Genomic DNA, 14,885 nt, shown 5'->3' with positions numbered 1-14,885 from the left:
AGAGATGTTTATTGGCTTATTTTAAAGCTCTTTATCTTATTTCTGTTCTTTTGTAAATTCGTCCGGATAACGCCAACTAAAGCGCCAAATGGCACCAGAAATTGCACCGACAACATCCCAAAGAGACTTTTAATGGCTTACTTCAAAGCTCTTGATCTTATTTATATCATTTTGTAAATTCTTCCGGAAAACGCTAATTAAAGTGCCAAATGGCACCGAAAATGCCACCGGCAACATCCCAGAGAGATGTTTAATGGTTTATTTTATTTCTTTTGATCTTATTTATGGTCTATTTGTAAATTCGTCTGGATAACGCCAACTACAGCGTCAAGTGGCACTAAAAATGGCACCGACAACATTGCAGAGAGATGTTTAATGGTTTATTCAAAGCTCTTGATCTTGTTTATGTTCTTTCGTAAATTAGTCCAGATAACACCAACTAAAGCGCCAAACGGCGCCAAACATTGTACCGGCAACATCGCAGAGAGATGTTTAATGGTTTATTTCAAAGCTCTTGATCTTATTTATGTTCTTTTGTAAATTTGTCCGGATAACGCCAACTAAAGCGCCAAATGGCACCAACAACATCGCAGAGAGATGTTTAATTGCTTATTTCAAACCTCTTGATCTTTTTACGGCCTTTTTGTCAATTCGTCCAGATAACTCCAACTAAAGTGTCAAGTGTCACTAAAAATGGCACCGCCAACATCGTAGAGAAATGTTTATTGGCTTATTTCAAAGCTCTTGATCTTATTTATGTTCTTTTGTAAATTCATCCAGATGACGCCAACTAAAGCGCCAAATGGCGCCAAAAATGGCACCGGCAACATCGCAGAAATTTGTTTAATGGTTTATTTTAAAGTTCTTGATCTTATTTATGTTCTTTTGTAAATTCGTCCAGATAAAGCCAACTAAAGCCCCAAATGGCACCGGCAACATCGCAGAAAGATGTTTAATGAATTATTTCAAAGCTCTTGATCTTATTTATGGTCTTTTGTAAATTCGTCCGGATAACGCCAACTAAACCGCCAAATGGCACCAAAATTGGCACGGGCAATATCGCAGAGAGATGTTTAACGGTTTATTTCAAAGCTCTTGATCTTATTTATGTTCTTTTGTAAATTTGTCCGGATAACGCCAACTAGAGCGCCAAATGGCACCAACAACATCGCAGAGAGATGTTTAATTGTTTATTTCAAACCTCTTGATCTTATTTACGGTCTTTTTATCAATTCGTCCAGATAACTCCAACTAAAGCGTCAAATGACACTAAAAATGGCACCGCCAACATCGCAGAGAGATGTATATTGGCTTATTTCAAAGCTCTTGATCTTATTTATGTTCTTTTGTAAATTCATCCAGATGACGTCGACTAAAGCGCCAAATGGCACCAAAAATGGCACCGGTAACATCGCAGAGAGATGTTTAATGGTTTATTTTATACCTCTTGATCTTATTTATGGTCTATTTGTAAATTCGTCCGGATTACGGTAACTAAAGCGTCAAGTGGCACCAAAAATGGCACCGACAACATTGCAGAGAGATGTTTAATGGTTTATTCAAAGCTCTTGATCTTGTTTATGTTCTTTCGTAAATTCGTCCGGATAACGCCAACTAAAGCGCCAAATGACATAAAAAATGGCAACGGCAACATTGCAGAAAGATGTTTAATGGTTTATTTCAAAGCTCTTGATCTTATTTATGTTCTTTTGTAAATTTGTCCGGATAACGCCAACTAAAGCGCCAAATGGCACCAACAACATCGCAGATAGATGTTTAATCGCTTATTTCAAAGCTCTTGATCTTATTTACGGTCTTTTTGTCAATTCGTCTGGATAACTCCAACTAAAGCGTCAAGTGACACTAAAAATTGGACCGCCAACATCGCAGAGAGATGTTTATTGGCTTATTTCAAAGCTCTTGATTTTATTTATGTTCTTTTGTAAATTCATCCAGATGACGCCAACTAAAGCGCCAAATGGCGCCAAAAATGGCACCGGCAACATCGCAGAAATTTGTTTAATGGTTTATTTTAAAGTTCTTGATCTTATTTATGTTCTTTTGTAAATTCGTCCAGATAAAGCCAACTAAAGCCCCAAATGGCACCGGCAACATCGCAGAAAGATGTTTAATGAATTATTTCAAAGCTCTTGATCTTATTTATGGTTTTTTGTAAATTCGTCCGGATAACGCCAACTAAACCGCCAAATGGCACCAAAATTGGCACGGGCAACATCGCAGAGAGATGTTTAATGATTTATTTCAAAGCTCTTGATTTTATTTATGTTCTTTTATAAATACATCCGGAGAACGCCAACTAAAGCGCCAAATGGCACCAAAAAAGGCAATTTTGCACCATTTCCGCACTTGAAAGACCTGAAAGAATAAAAAATTTAGCATTATAGTCTCAAAATTGTACAGTTTATTGTGTTACAGTCTCAGGAATATGCGATTTAAACCCTATTGTAAGTCAAGAATGATCCCTGCTCTACTAAAAATATTAAATATTTTTCTGCTCTTAGAGAAACTTTTTCTAAGAGCAACTTCTTTCAAAATATTTTTCCAAAGTTAATACGGGGTTAAAACACGTCACTGTTTAATCAAAATCAGTCATGCCAATCTAACCAGTTAATTTTAATGTACCTCGTTGTCGGTAGACTGAGGACCTGTGATCCTATTCTAAGACAGTTTTCAACCCCTCTGTAATTAAAATCCTGCTTCAGTGCAGCTCTTGTTGGTGAAAGCTCTTTCTGTGATCTTACCTTATTTTGAAAAAAAAATACAAGAACCATAAACTAGCCTTATTCTAATGTAAAACTCTCCCAATCAGTTTAATATATCAAACGTAATGCAATTTTTGACAAACTTACTTTATCAATTTAATAATATACCCATACTAGTCTATATATTTTTGGCAAAGTCGTATCCACCACTTTTGTCAGCGAAGGGGGGGAGGGCTACAAAAAATCTTTAAAAAAGACATCAAAATTTTTTATATTCATTTTTGTTACGCTTTTACGAGTCAGACAAACATTTCGGGGGGGGGGGTCACACCCTCTACCCCCTGAATACAGCCTTCATTCTTGGCATGTAAATTTATTTTGGAGGATAGATGTATGTTTGAAAAAAAAGATAGATGAATTATACTATATCAAAAATATAAGAAATTGTCATATTCATAACCGTTTCAAAGTCAATATAAACACCATTTCAACTTCAACATTTAAACCTGAAGCCCCACGTGCCGTGGCCTTCTAGTATTACGCTGGGAGCTAGAACCAACAGTGTCGTGATTAGCTGGTGGAACTAACTAAATTTAAGACGTTACCATTTACAATGGTTCAAACGGTTCTTCTTTCAATTTCAAAAATCGCCTAAAATTCTAGAAAACTTTCAAACTCAACCATATTGCTCGTAAAGCTCAGACATTTCATAAAATCACGTTTCCACCTTCTGAACTATTTCGTCAAAGAATTTATAGCGCAGGCAATTTCGAAACTGTATTAGTAACAAAAAGAATATGTCGCATAATTTCTGTTTAATACCGTGTCGTTCAGCACGTAAGACATACGACTTTTTTGAATATCTGCAGTTTATTTTTAAGAGGTTATACCGAATCGTGGGTACCAAGGCACAATCAAGCAGTTCGAAGTAACAAACTGTAAGCAAGGAGCGACCTGGCTCAACAGTAACCGAAACTTTAAAAAGCGGAATTTTGGTACCAATAGATATATCAAAAGAGTTGGTTTATTGTGGTGATTCCAAATATTTAAAGTTTCATTAAATTTAGTTGTACCCATTAAAGCTTACGAGCCTGAGAAAATTTGCCTGATTTTCGTAAAAAGGAGAAAATACCCCATAAAAGCCATAGAATCTTAATAAAAATTACACCATCAGATTCAGCGTATCAGAGGACCCTTGTGCAGGTTTCAAGCTCCGATCTCAAAAGATGTGGATTTTTTTTTGCTTGAAGAAAGATCACGGATCCCTGTGTATTTTTTTGTTGTTGTTTCCCCAGGACTGATCGTATCAACCTACTGGGCATTGAACATCGGATGAGGGCTCATTCAAATGTATATCCAAAGTTATAGTGCCCGTTTTAAGGCCAATTAGGTCCCCTCCTAAGCCACTTTTCTCCCAAAATCGTTGGATCAAAATTCTGAGATAGCTATTTTGTTCAGCATAGTTGAAAACCTAATAACTATGTCTTTGGAGATAACACAACCCTTCATAGGCCCTGGGGAAAGGTCCTTATGTTATAGAATTGGCCCATTGTTTACGTACACTAGTTGCTATTGGAAAGTAATCGAAGTAAGCATGCATTTTTCGGGTGGGGAGAGGAGGACGAATTTTCTGCTGGGGGGATTTTGCAGGGGGTAGAATTTTCTATGGAGAGAATAGTTTCCAAGGGATGAACTTTCAGGGAAAATTTTGTACTGAAGAATTAGCCCAAATTCCTATATGCAATTTCTTTATAGGTCTTGATTTCTACGTCCTATTTTTAGAGGATCAAATCTTCCTACATTGAAAAAAAAATCTCAGCCTCATTCCTTCAAAATCCCGAATCTCCCAAAGTTTTATCGATAGCCCTAGCTCAAATGTTTTTGAGCCCTAGTCTCATCAATTACTTGCTTCGCATCTGTTAAGTGAGTTTCGACTATCAGGGACCAGCCCAGACAAGGGCTTATCCAGGGGAAGGGGGTTTGAACTCCCCCATAATGTTTGTCCGATTCGTGAAAACGTAACAAAAATGTTACCCCCCCGAAAAATCTTTTTGTGACACCCCTCCCCCCTAAAAAAATCCTGGATAGGACCCTGAACGCCAGTGGGAGCCAGCATTTACCCCCCCCCCGCAGAAACACCCTCCTGGAAAATAGACCCCGCGAGAAATACCCCCCCCCTTCTTGAAAAACACCCACAACGGAAAATATCTCCACAGAAAATAGAATTGTACGGCCAACGCACATACAATTCGCTGGGTTTTTTTTTTCTTTTTTTTTGTGTAAAATTCTGTGGGTGCTCAAAGCCATGTGAACGATCACCCATCGGTTAAACATGGATTAAGTATCGAGGCTTAATCCATCTATCGAGTATCGATACTCGATAATCCAGTATCGAGGATGTGGTCTTGAAAACTTATAGTGACAGGTGAGGGGTGATTTTGCTAAAAAAAAAAATTGCTGTTGGTGAAGCGTAATTTAGTGTAGGCTATCAGAATATCATATTTTTTCCACATTTCTCAAAATTTTAACTTTCCTAGTTTCTATTGTCGGGATGGGATATATTTAGTCTCATCCTGTCCCCTCTTACAAGGACTCATTTTTCTAACCCTTTGCATGAAAAAAGCAATCGTAAAATATTTTTTGACGTTCCATGTCTCACGTGTACACTGTGTTTGCTCGGAAGAGTTTGCGGTGACCCCAGAATGGTAGCGCCTTGAGGTGAAGCATAACCGGATTTACCGCTTCCTTGGGTATAAACTCTTGGTAAATTCGAATGGCTCGCTAATATTTGTTAAGGCACGAAAGCTTAAACTAAAGATAAAAGTGTTAAAACATAATTTTGAATTGTGAAAAGGGTTTATAAATCCAAATCTGTGTGTACATGAAGACACGCTTCTCAGCATCTTCTTTGCAACAACGGTATAATCAATATATTTGGTAAGATTTCATTTTATATTAGCCTTTAATATGTTTTTATGTTAACTGATTAATCAGATGAGATTAAAGTAGTCCCTGATCCTAGCTGAGGGGCTTTTCGGTATTTTGGATAGTAGTCGACTTAGACGAATGAAACAAGTCCAAAACTGAAATTTTGTCCCCGAATGTCAGGTATTTGGAGTACCTCACTCAATCCCTTCCCAATTCAAACGATGCGGATTTACCGTAAATTCTGGTTTACAAGGTTGTTAGGTTAGGTTACGTATTTAACATATGCTATGCTTTACCCTCCTCCCCAACCTAAAATGGAAATAAATAGCCCGAATTTAATTTCTAAGCTATTACATTTTTCATCATTTTGCTTGGTTTCATTAGCATTAATCAAACTTCACGGTAAATTTATGACAGTTCATATAACTGACTTACCAATAAAGTGAAAATACCACTTGATGCTTTTTTGTATGTTCTTTACGAATATAATAATCGTTTCTACCGTAAATTTAAATTTAAACATTTTTTAACCTAACCTAACCTAAACTAACCTTATTATAGATAATTTTGGCACTGAGAAAATGTAGCATTATTTTTTCGAAAACGCTGGAAAAAGATGGCAGTGAGAAAACGTAGTATTACTTTGTGGAAAACGATCATACTTTAATTGAAAATTCGTCATTTTTAAGAGCTCAAAAAATGCTTAAATTTCAGTTTGCGGTAGAAGCGATTATTATATTCATAAAGAACATAAAAAAAGGCATCGAGTGGTGTGTTCACTTTATTGGTAAGTCAGTTATGTGAGCTGTCATGATTTTTTGAAAATGTGTCATTTTTAAGAGCTCAAAAAGTGCTTAAATTTGAATTTACGGTAGAAGCGATTATTATATTCGTAAAGAACACAAAAAGGCATCGATTGGTGTATTCACTTTATCGGTAAGTCAGTTTATATGAACTGTCATAATTTTACCAACTTCACTTCCTGAGTGTTTATTATATAAGTACGGAATTTTACATCCTGTTCAAAAGTATTTAAGTTCTGTTTTGCAAAACCCGTGAGTAAGCACCCCCTTCTGTTGACATCTTGATACTTTTCAATTCGGAAATAAAATGTTTCTTACGTTCAATTTTTTCCTCCCTTCTCAGTCAATAATAAATGTTTTTTTTCTGTTGCAAGAATCTTGTTTAAGCTCAATTTCAGAGAGACAAGCTTTCCGTAACTTGAACGAATGCTCTTGGTAATTTTCATGATTATTAGTCAGCGAGAACGTCTGACATCATGACCGTACGTTATCCCCAGGTATTTCATGGTATTTCCAGGGAAAATTTTGATTTGTTCAACCGTCACATATGTAGGGCCACTGCTTTGCTGCTTTCTTGCTGAGGGACAAAGCTCCACAAACTCTGTCCTTAGTGCCTTGACCCTTAGACTGATACTTTTGTAACCAGTTATCAGGTGGTCGATATTTTCTCGTAGAGAAGTTAGGTTGCAGCTTAACATCAGCAGGCCGTGAGCATACGAAAGCAGGCTGAGGTCGCATAGATTGATGCTGAATGCTTCAGCAATATTTTTTTGTGACTTCAAGGTGTTAAACAGGATGGGGCTTAATACAGATCCTTGACGAAGACCTTGAACAAGTCTAATTGGTTTTCTCAGGTGATGCCCTGTCCGTCCTCCTGGAGAGCCACTATTCTCCGGGTTTACTACCTCGTTACGCCTCTTCTGTTGCTGACGCAACGATTTGAAAAGAAAAAGCGGACTAGGAAGAGGGACCCATTGATAAAGGCAAAAGGACTGGGGACCCCTCTCTAAATGGCCGAAAAAAAAATTAAAACGAAAAAAAAAACACTTATCTGATTATGTTTCTCAAACCTTATCCTGACCAATAAATACTTAGTAAACCCTCCTCCATCAGTAAAATTTTTGGATATATCCTTGAACCTTAGCTAAATTAGCAACTTAGCTACTAAATGTAATATATGTAAATCATGGTTATGACCAGGCCCTTTTCCTAAGGTTTTTTTGTTCCTGGATGGATTTACAAAAAAAGCTTTAAAAAATGCATCAAAAGTGTGGGTTTATTGATTTTATTATGTTTTTACGAGTCGGACAAACATTTCTAGGAAAAAGGTTCAAATCCCTACCCCGCTGGATACAGCCCTGATGAAACCTACATAGATAATTACCTAAAAGTTTCTATTTCCGCAAAAACAAGCGTCCTATTTAAATAAGGTTATTCATTTTCTCTCGTTAGATATATTTGTTATATTATTTCCAGTATACATACCACCTCTTTTTGTATCTTATGTTTTATATATGGCTTTTCTGGCTTTAAAACCAATTTCAACTATTATTCCTGCTTAAGAATTTTTTCAAAAGGTTTTGGTATTAACATTTTTAGGGGTCCATTCTCCCTACCTTATGTCTCTGTCCTTTTCTAAAGAGTAAATTTAAGCTCCTTATTTTCACAAATAGGCTGAGTAGTTTTAAGCGAGTGTACACTAAACGTGTTGGCTGTAAAAACGCGTGTTTAATTTTATAGGCCTATTGTAAGTTTCCGCACTTATCATTTCAATTCCTCTTTGTTTTAGGCTTGAAAAAACCCTTGAGGCATCTCTTGGCAGCCGTCGCGGCAACACTGCAAATAAATTAGAACTAACAGTTCTCACCCTCATCCATAGTGTACCTTGAGGTAAGTTCGTCATTTAAGGGACCACTTCAGTTATTAATTGATTTCCGATTTTATAAAATTGATTAATTGATTTTATTTACTGATATTAGCTAAATGACTCATATCATTTATTTTTATTATTGAATAATATTAATACCAGTATTTTTTAATAAAATTTAACATTATTGATTATTTATTAATATTAAGTGCTTATTAATGTTTAAAATATAATTGTTAAACATTAATGTTTAATGTTCAAAATATAATATATATTAATGTTTAAATATAAATTTATTAATGTTATAAAATAATTGTTAATTGTCATTTCGGCCGCCACCTGAATTAATTATATTATTCATCGGTATATAGTGGCATCACGAACATATATTGGTTAAAAAAGGACTTCTTTTGATTTTTCTTATGAAAATCACAATGGTATTCTTCAAAGTCTGTTTTTCTATTTTTCCTTAATGGAGAAACAAAAACTATATTTTCCAAAATCTAGAGTAGGGGATATAAGCTAAAGAGTATGCAAAGATTTATTATCTGTTAGAAATGTAAAATTGCAATACAGTATTGATGGAGTAATCAATAGAAAAAGGAAAGAAACAAGTACAACCGATTGCAAGTTCAGTAGATTAGTAGAGAACGGTTTCGAAAGTGCCTTCAGTTAAAAGTATTCTTGCGGGTACATTATGTAAGAAGTAATAAAATGTAAAAATATGATCCTTATTTTACAATAGACAAAAATAAAAGGCTTTGAATAATAGCAAGAAAACATTAAAAGATAAGCAGACAAAATACCTAAGCTCAAGGTGTTGCACACATCCACAGAAAAACTCATTTTTGAAAATAAGAGAGGAAGGGGGAGAGACAGTATATTTATAATTTTTTCACAAAATGAATTAATAATAAGGATTTGCAACTTACACTTCTTACAACCGTCATAAGCTTAAAAGGTGTCTCCTTATTATTGGTTTGTGTGCACTTTTTAGAGCTATATCAACTGCAATATTAACTGTGAAAAAAAGTCTAAAAACGGCAATGAGGTAAAGATAATAGTAAGTAAGACATTAATGCTAATTTAGAACTTGGAGGCACGCAAAAAAACAGGATGTAGTAATGTGTAGATGACTAATTGTTTCTTGTTTTTCACTTAGCCAGAAAATAGTGTTTACTGAAATTGATTTCCTTTTTCGCTTTGTTTTATTTTATCAGGGTTATTTTAGGGGTTACACTTTTCATTTGTCTATTTTATTTTTTCTGTATGCAAAGGTGAAAGTACCAATATTAAAAGTAATCCCAATTTAAAACGTATTTTATCAAAACTGTTTTTTACCATGATAAACAAGAGAGAAACTGCGATAAAAATAAACAAATGCAGAGGTTGGATTGCACCTTCAGCCTTATGATTGATCCATAGACGCAGGGAAGCTGAGAAAGGTCTTTAGAATCTTGGAAAACTACTGATACTCACTCAATAGTTTCACATTGGCAGCACTGGTTTGCATAAGGTCAATAAGACTGTCAGCTTATTTCTTATGGGTTGATTTTGAATGCCTTCTTTTAAGAAGTGTCTAAAATCTCTTGTTCTTTTTTTATTATAACTTATCATGTTATTTAAAGGTTAAAACAGAAGATTTCGAGAATAAATGACTGCTGGAAATACTCTTTTCTCCCCTTTTTTCCTTTTTTTGTAGAACTAATTCTTTCTTCAAGATTCTAACGAAGTTCCCTTATTTGCTTCAGACGTAAAAGATGTCCGTTTGCCCGCAGATTTAGATAAGTCTGTTACCAAAATACGCCTTTTTGTGGAAAATATCAAAATATTTTTACGGAGAGGGGGGGGATCTCCGAGACCTGACTTTGGCTGTGATAATTCATAAGACAATGTTCATTAACGGGTTTTGGTAAATGTGAGATTCTTGAGGCATCCTAGATGTGGCAAATTTTTTTTTTATCAAAAGCTCTAATTTACACATTTTACAGCTATATCTCGGTGTGAAACAAGACAGCGAAACATTGTGGAAAAAGAGTAACTTCTAAGTATCATAAAAAGCAAACAAGATAGGAGGGACCAAGTTGAACTAATCAACAAAACTTTCTTAATTTAAGGGGGTAGAGTGTAAATTTTTGTCCAAATAACGTCATAAAAGCACTTTGAGCTACCTTTTTGAAAAATTTTGCCTTCAACCAACACTTTGACTAGACTCAATTTTGCGTCTTGGACATTCAAAGACTTCGAATTTAGGGCTCTTAATATCTTAGATTATTAAACGAGAAATAATCGAACATACATTTATCTATCTATAAATGTTTCCTTGGAAATGGATTTATATTTTTTCTGAAAATTATCATACTGCCATTTTTTTGGTCTGAAAAAAAACAAAAAAACAATTTAGATAGGTCACGATGAGTTCGGGAAAATTAATTTTTTAGGGGATACATTTTTTAGGGTCATGAGTACCCAGATTTCCAACACCCTAATTGGGTATTGGAAATACCTAAAAAGGTACGACTTCGAAAAAATTAATTTTTTAGGAGAAAATTGCTTTTGGAAAAACATTTTACATACAGTAGTAACGTCATGAGTACCCAGATGTCCAATACCCTAATTGTTTTACTTTCTATAGCGAACAAGGTAAACTGAATTTATGTTCATTTACGAAAGAGGTTACAAAAACTGTCGTTCTTTTCAACAAGCGAAGCTCGGTCCCTTGGTACTTTGGATGATATTGCAAAAATTGTCAATTTAAGGCGAGTCATTTATTTTTAGGGAAGTCTTCTATACCCACCTTTCTTATTATTATGAACATTTTCATTTAAATTTAAGTGATTTTTTCTTTTAGCGAAAAGTGAAAACAATCAATATGGTCCAAGGAACAAGCTGCAGCTTTTCTCCACGAGACGGTAGCATCTACTACGAAAAGCACGACAAGTAAGCCATTCTCTTCATCTCATGGGCTTACTGTAATGAATGAAATTGTGGATTGCAAGGATTGTCCTTCGCAATTTTAGTAGAATTATTTTAAGATCTTCAGTTAAATTTTTCTAGCCAACATCCCAATAATTAAGAATTCGTCTTCTTCCTTTTAAGTTTCACGCCAACTTTGTTGCACGAAAGTAATTAGCTGCTGGCTATTGCTATACAAGAAATCTACATTCAAATAAATTGTAAAAATGCATCCAAAAATAATATCTTTTGTGGAAGAAGTGACTAGCTTTGGTAATGCTAATAATTCCCAGCTAGCATAAGTATTTAAAAGATAAGGTTATGAGAGAATTTGAAAAAAGAAGAAAATATAAATCCCTAAGTAGCTTAAAAATTAGGGAGATGTACCTAGAAATAAATAAAGTATTTTTAATTTGGAGATATGGACATAAATTTCCATTTGCTGCTTCGAATCACCCCAACCACAAGCCTTGTTTAAGCAAAACCATGCATTTTTTAACGACAGCTACGGATCTGATAGCCCTTCTGTATTTCTTTGTTTATAACATTTGATTGTTTTTTATATGTGACAGAAAAATATTTTGTTTCTCCATAGTTCATTAAATATCTTGCTATCCACTTTGATGGCTTGTATTTCAAAAAGAAAATGGCTAAGCTGATTTCCTTATAAAAGCAGGAAAGGCCATCTATAAAACGAGAAGAAGTTTTTCGAGTAAACGACAATAAAAAAAGAAGGGGTAATCATGAGGAACTCATGAACCTAACTGTGTAATATGATTATTTAAACAGTAAAAATGGATATAACAATCTTTATTGTCGATTTACGTATGGTTTTGCGAGAAAATAAACAAGGTTATATACCAGCAACTGGAACAAAGACCGACGATACGAAATTTTCCCAGGGTGGAGGACAAGATATGCCAGGTGCTTGATTTTAACCGGAAATTACATGGGAGTATTTGTCATTGTTCTGTTATGATATGTTTTTAAATGTCTTCTGGATTCCGGTGGAGGGGGCATCTCATCCTTATTCTTTCGTGGTGCTACTCATGGCTGGCACTTAAAAGCATGATTTTCACTTAAAATAAAAAAAAAGTTTTCACTTAAGACGAAATAATATATTATATCGTAAGGCACATTCACAGGAGATTTTGAAAATTTGCAATCTGTGCGGGGGGAAGGAGGGGGGGGGGGTAGGTCTGGTAAATAATATCAGAAGCTTTATTTTAGCCAGCGTTCAACTGTTTACTTATCATAATCCTCTTGATCTGTTTATGTTTTTGAACCGTCTCCTTGCTTTGGGAGGAACGGGCACATCACCCTCCTGACTTCTCCCTGATATTACCCATGAATGGCACCTAAAATTACGATTGTGGCCTAAGATAAAAATAGTTAGACTTAAAGGTAGCTAAAATTCAAGAAAAATATTAAATATATTCGATCGTAATATACTTCTATTGGAAATTGTGAAAACAAGGCTTATTTATTAATACGCTTATTTATTATATCAAGATTGTTGTGAGCGTGGGGCTTGACGCTCAAACAAAGAAACATTCTAGAAAGAAAATGAAACAAGTACTCATAAAAAAGCACACAAAAAGAATATGCAGACATAACCTTTCTTGGTAAATCCAACTCCTTAGTACAAAATATGGAGTGAACCGGTCTACTTTTAAATTACTCTTAAACAATTCCCTGTAGTCAGCACCAAAACGGGTAGAGCAGTTTTGCTACCTCGTGTACTCAATATGATCAACTTGTTGACCAATTTCTTTCTAAAGCCGGCGGTAGCTCGTCTCGAATGGACTGTAGAACAGGTAAATTGAATGTTGATACTATATTGTTGAAGACTAATATTTATGACGAAAAAGTAAACCAGGATCTATGCTCACATGTTAATGATAACATGTTACTGAGATTAAGCTTTTGAGGTTGAGGATAGCTCCAACGAAATTACGGGGAAGACAGCATTAAAACCTCTAAAAATTTAAGGCACGATAGGGAACCAGTGACATGTTTAAATTTTCTCTCACAATCATTAAAATTGGTTATTCAAAGGACTTATGTTTTGTTGTCTATTTCAGGAAAGCAAGCTACCATGCAATTCAGAAATATGAGGCGGATAAGCTAGCTAAATCAATGAGCTCATTTAGTGTAGCTGAGAAGAAAAAAGAAGCACCAAACCCATGGGGGTCATTCAAAAATAGAGACAACTTTGTCAATATGCATTTGTTTTGAGAGATATTTATTTTTTTAACTTGTACATATTTTTAATAAAGTTATATTGATGTTCAAAAAAGAGGTGATTCCTTAGCGTAGCATTTAAAGTCTTTAGTGTCCCTAAATCTGCTACTACTACTACTGGCAAATCACTCCAGCACCAAGCTGGCTTATGCCACCACAGTTATACAAGATCCGAACAATACCCCAGTCTTTTCACAGCCAAGGGCGTGGCTCCAGTATTTTTATTGGAGGGGAGCAAGAAGGGTTTATGTCCGGATATTCAAGGGGCATGGGCTATATAATTTTTTCTCCAAAATATGGGGGGCACTGCCCCACCCTTCCCCCCCCCCCCCCAAAAAAAAAAAATGATACCCATGTTCACAGCTTAATTCTTTGTTTCCTTCCTGGGCTTAGAGTATTAGGCTAAAAATTCCAGGGCATGATAAGGGGGATATTCAACTAGCCAAAATGTACAATATAGATTTTACTAGTAGCCTACTGCTGCTACTACTAATACTGCTACTACTACAACTGCTACTTCTATTGTGACTGCTACTAAGGCTACCACTATTAACTACTATTAAGATGAACATTTCTGCAAATGTTGAGGGGGGGGGAGGAAGTTGAACTAAATTAAAATACAATATGTGTATACAGTTTGTCAAGAGTGCATATCAGCAATATCTTAGGAACAGCTTTAAGTTTTAAGCTGAAACTTCCATGTCATCACGAGGGAGATGTTCAACATGCAAAAAGGTAGTATGCGCATTCCACTACTACTACTAATGAAGTGTTGAAGTTTATAAGGGAATGAAAATAAAAGTTTTAATATATATTAAGGGGTAAGTTGAACTAAATAAAAATACACTGCATACATTCAGGTTGTCAAAAGTGTGTATCAGCAACACTTAAGGAGTCGGTTCGAGTAGTAAAATGAAGTTTACACTGCCTGTTTTGGGGGATTTAATTTTTAGTGCCTCTCCATTCACTTGTTCCTTATGCTCACTATTACCTTCTCTGACAGTTCTAACCTTTCTCCTTTTTAAAAATGCTATCATTATCCCTTAGACCCACCCAACTTAATTTGTTCTGAAAACATCCCCCCTCCCTTTTTTTCACCAGAACTCTGACGAAAGAGCCAGGACGAAAATCTTACAACATACAAAGAGAAAAGGGGGTGATTACTGTCCCATAGTTCCGTTTTTAGAGGAGGGTTAACCCTTTTTATTCCTGTAATATTACTTCAGTTAACTGCATATTGCTCAAGTGTTCGTAATTGATCTAAAGCGGTCAGACGAATTTTAAAGTATTTATAAGTTTCATTTCTAGTCTCCAGACAAAAATTTTCACCTATTTGATTTTTCTCTTTTCATTTATTATTTCCTT

At 35.2% G+C, this 14,885-nt stretch overlaps 3 long non-coding RNA genes across 3 annotated transcripts in view; all 3 read left to right on the top strand.

Moving 5' to 3' along the window:
- Nucleotides 1–14,885, top strand: part of LOC136030348 (uncharacterized) — a 361,960-nt gene that overhangs the window by 64,727 nt on the left and 282,348 nt on the right. The gene's annotated exons all lie outside the window — the stretch shown is intronic.
- Nucleotides 5,524–8,344, top strand: LOC136030346 (uncharacterized). Its single transcript, XR_010618258.1, has 2 exons — nucleotides 5,524–5,660; nucleotides 8,244–8,344. It is a non-coding gene; the product is annotated as an uncharacterized LOC136030346 (long non-coding RNA).
- On the top strand, nucleotides 11,168–13,575 carry LOC136030345 (uncharacterized). The gene is made up of 2 exons (XR_010618257.1): nucleotides 11,168–11,261; nucleotides 13,361–13,575. It is a non-coding gene; the product is annotated as an uncharacterized LOC136030345 (long non-coding RNA).

The sequence above is a fragment of the Artemia franciscana genome, chromosome 8, assembly GCF_032884065.1.
Source record: "Artemia franciscana chromosome 8, ASM3288406v1, whole genome shotgun sequence".
NCBI classification, from domain to species: domain Eukaryota; kingdom Metazoa; phylum Arthropoda; class Branchiopoda; order Anostraca; family Artemiidae; genus Artemia; species Artemia franciscana.
This window is presented reverse-complemented; position numbering and strand designations above follow the sequence as displayed.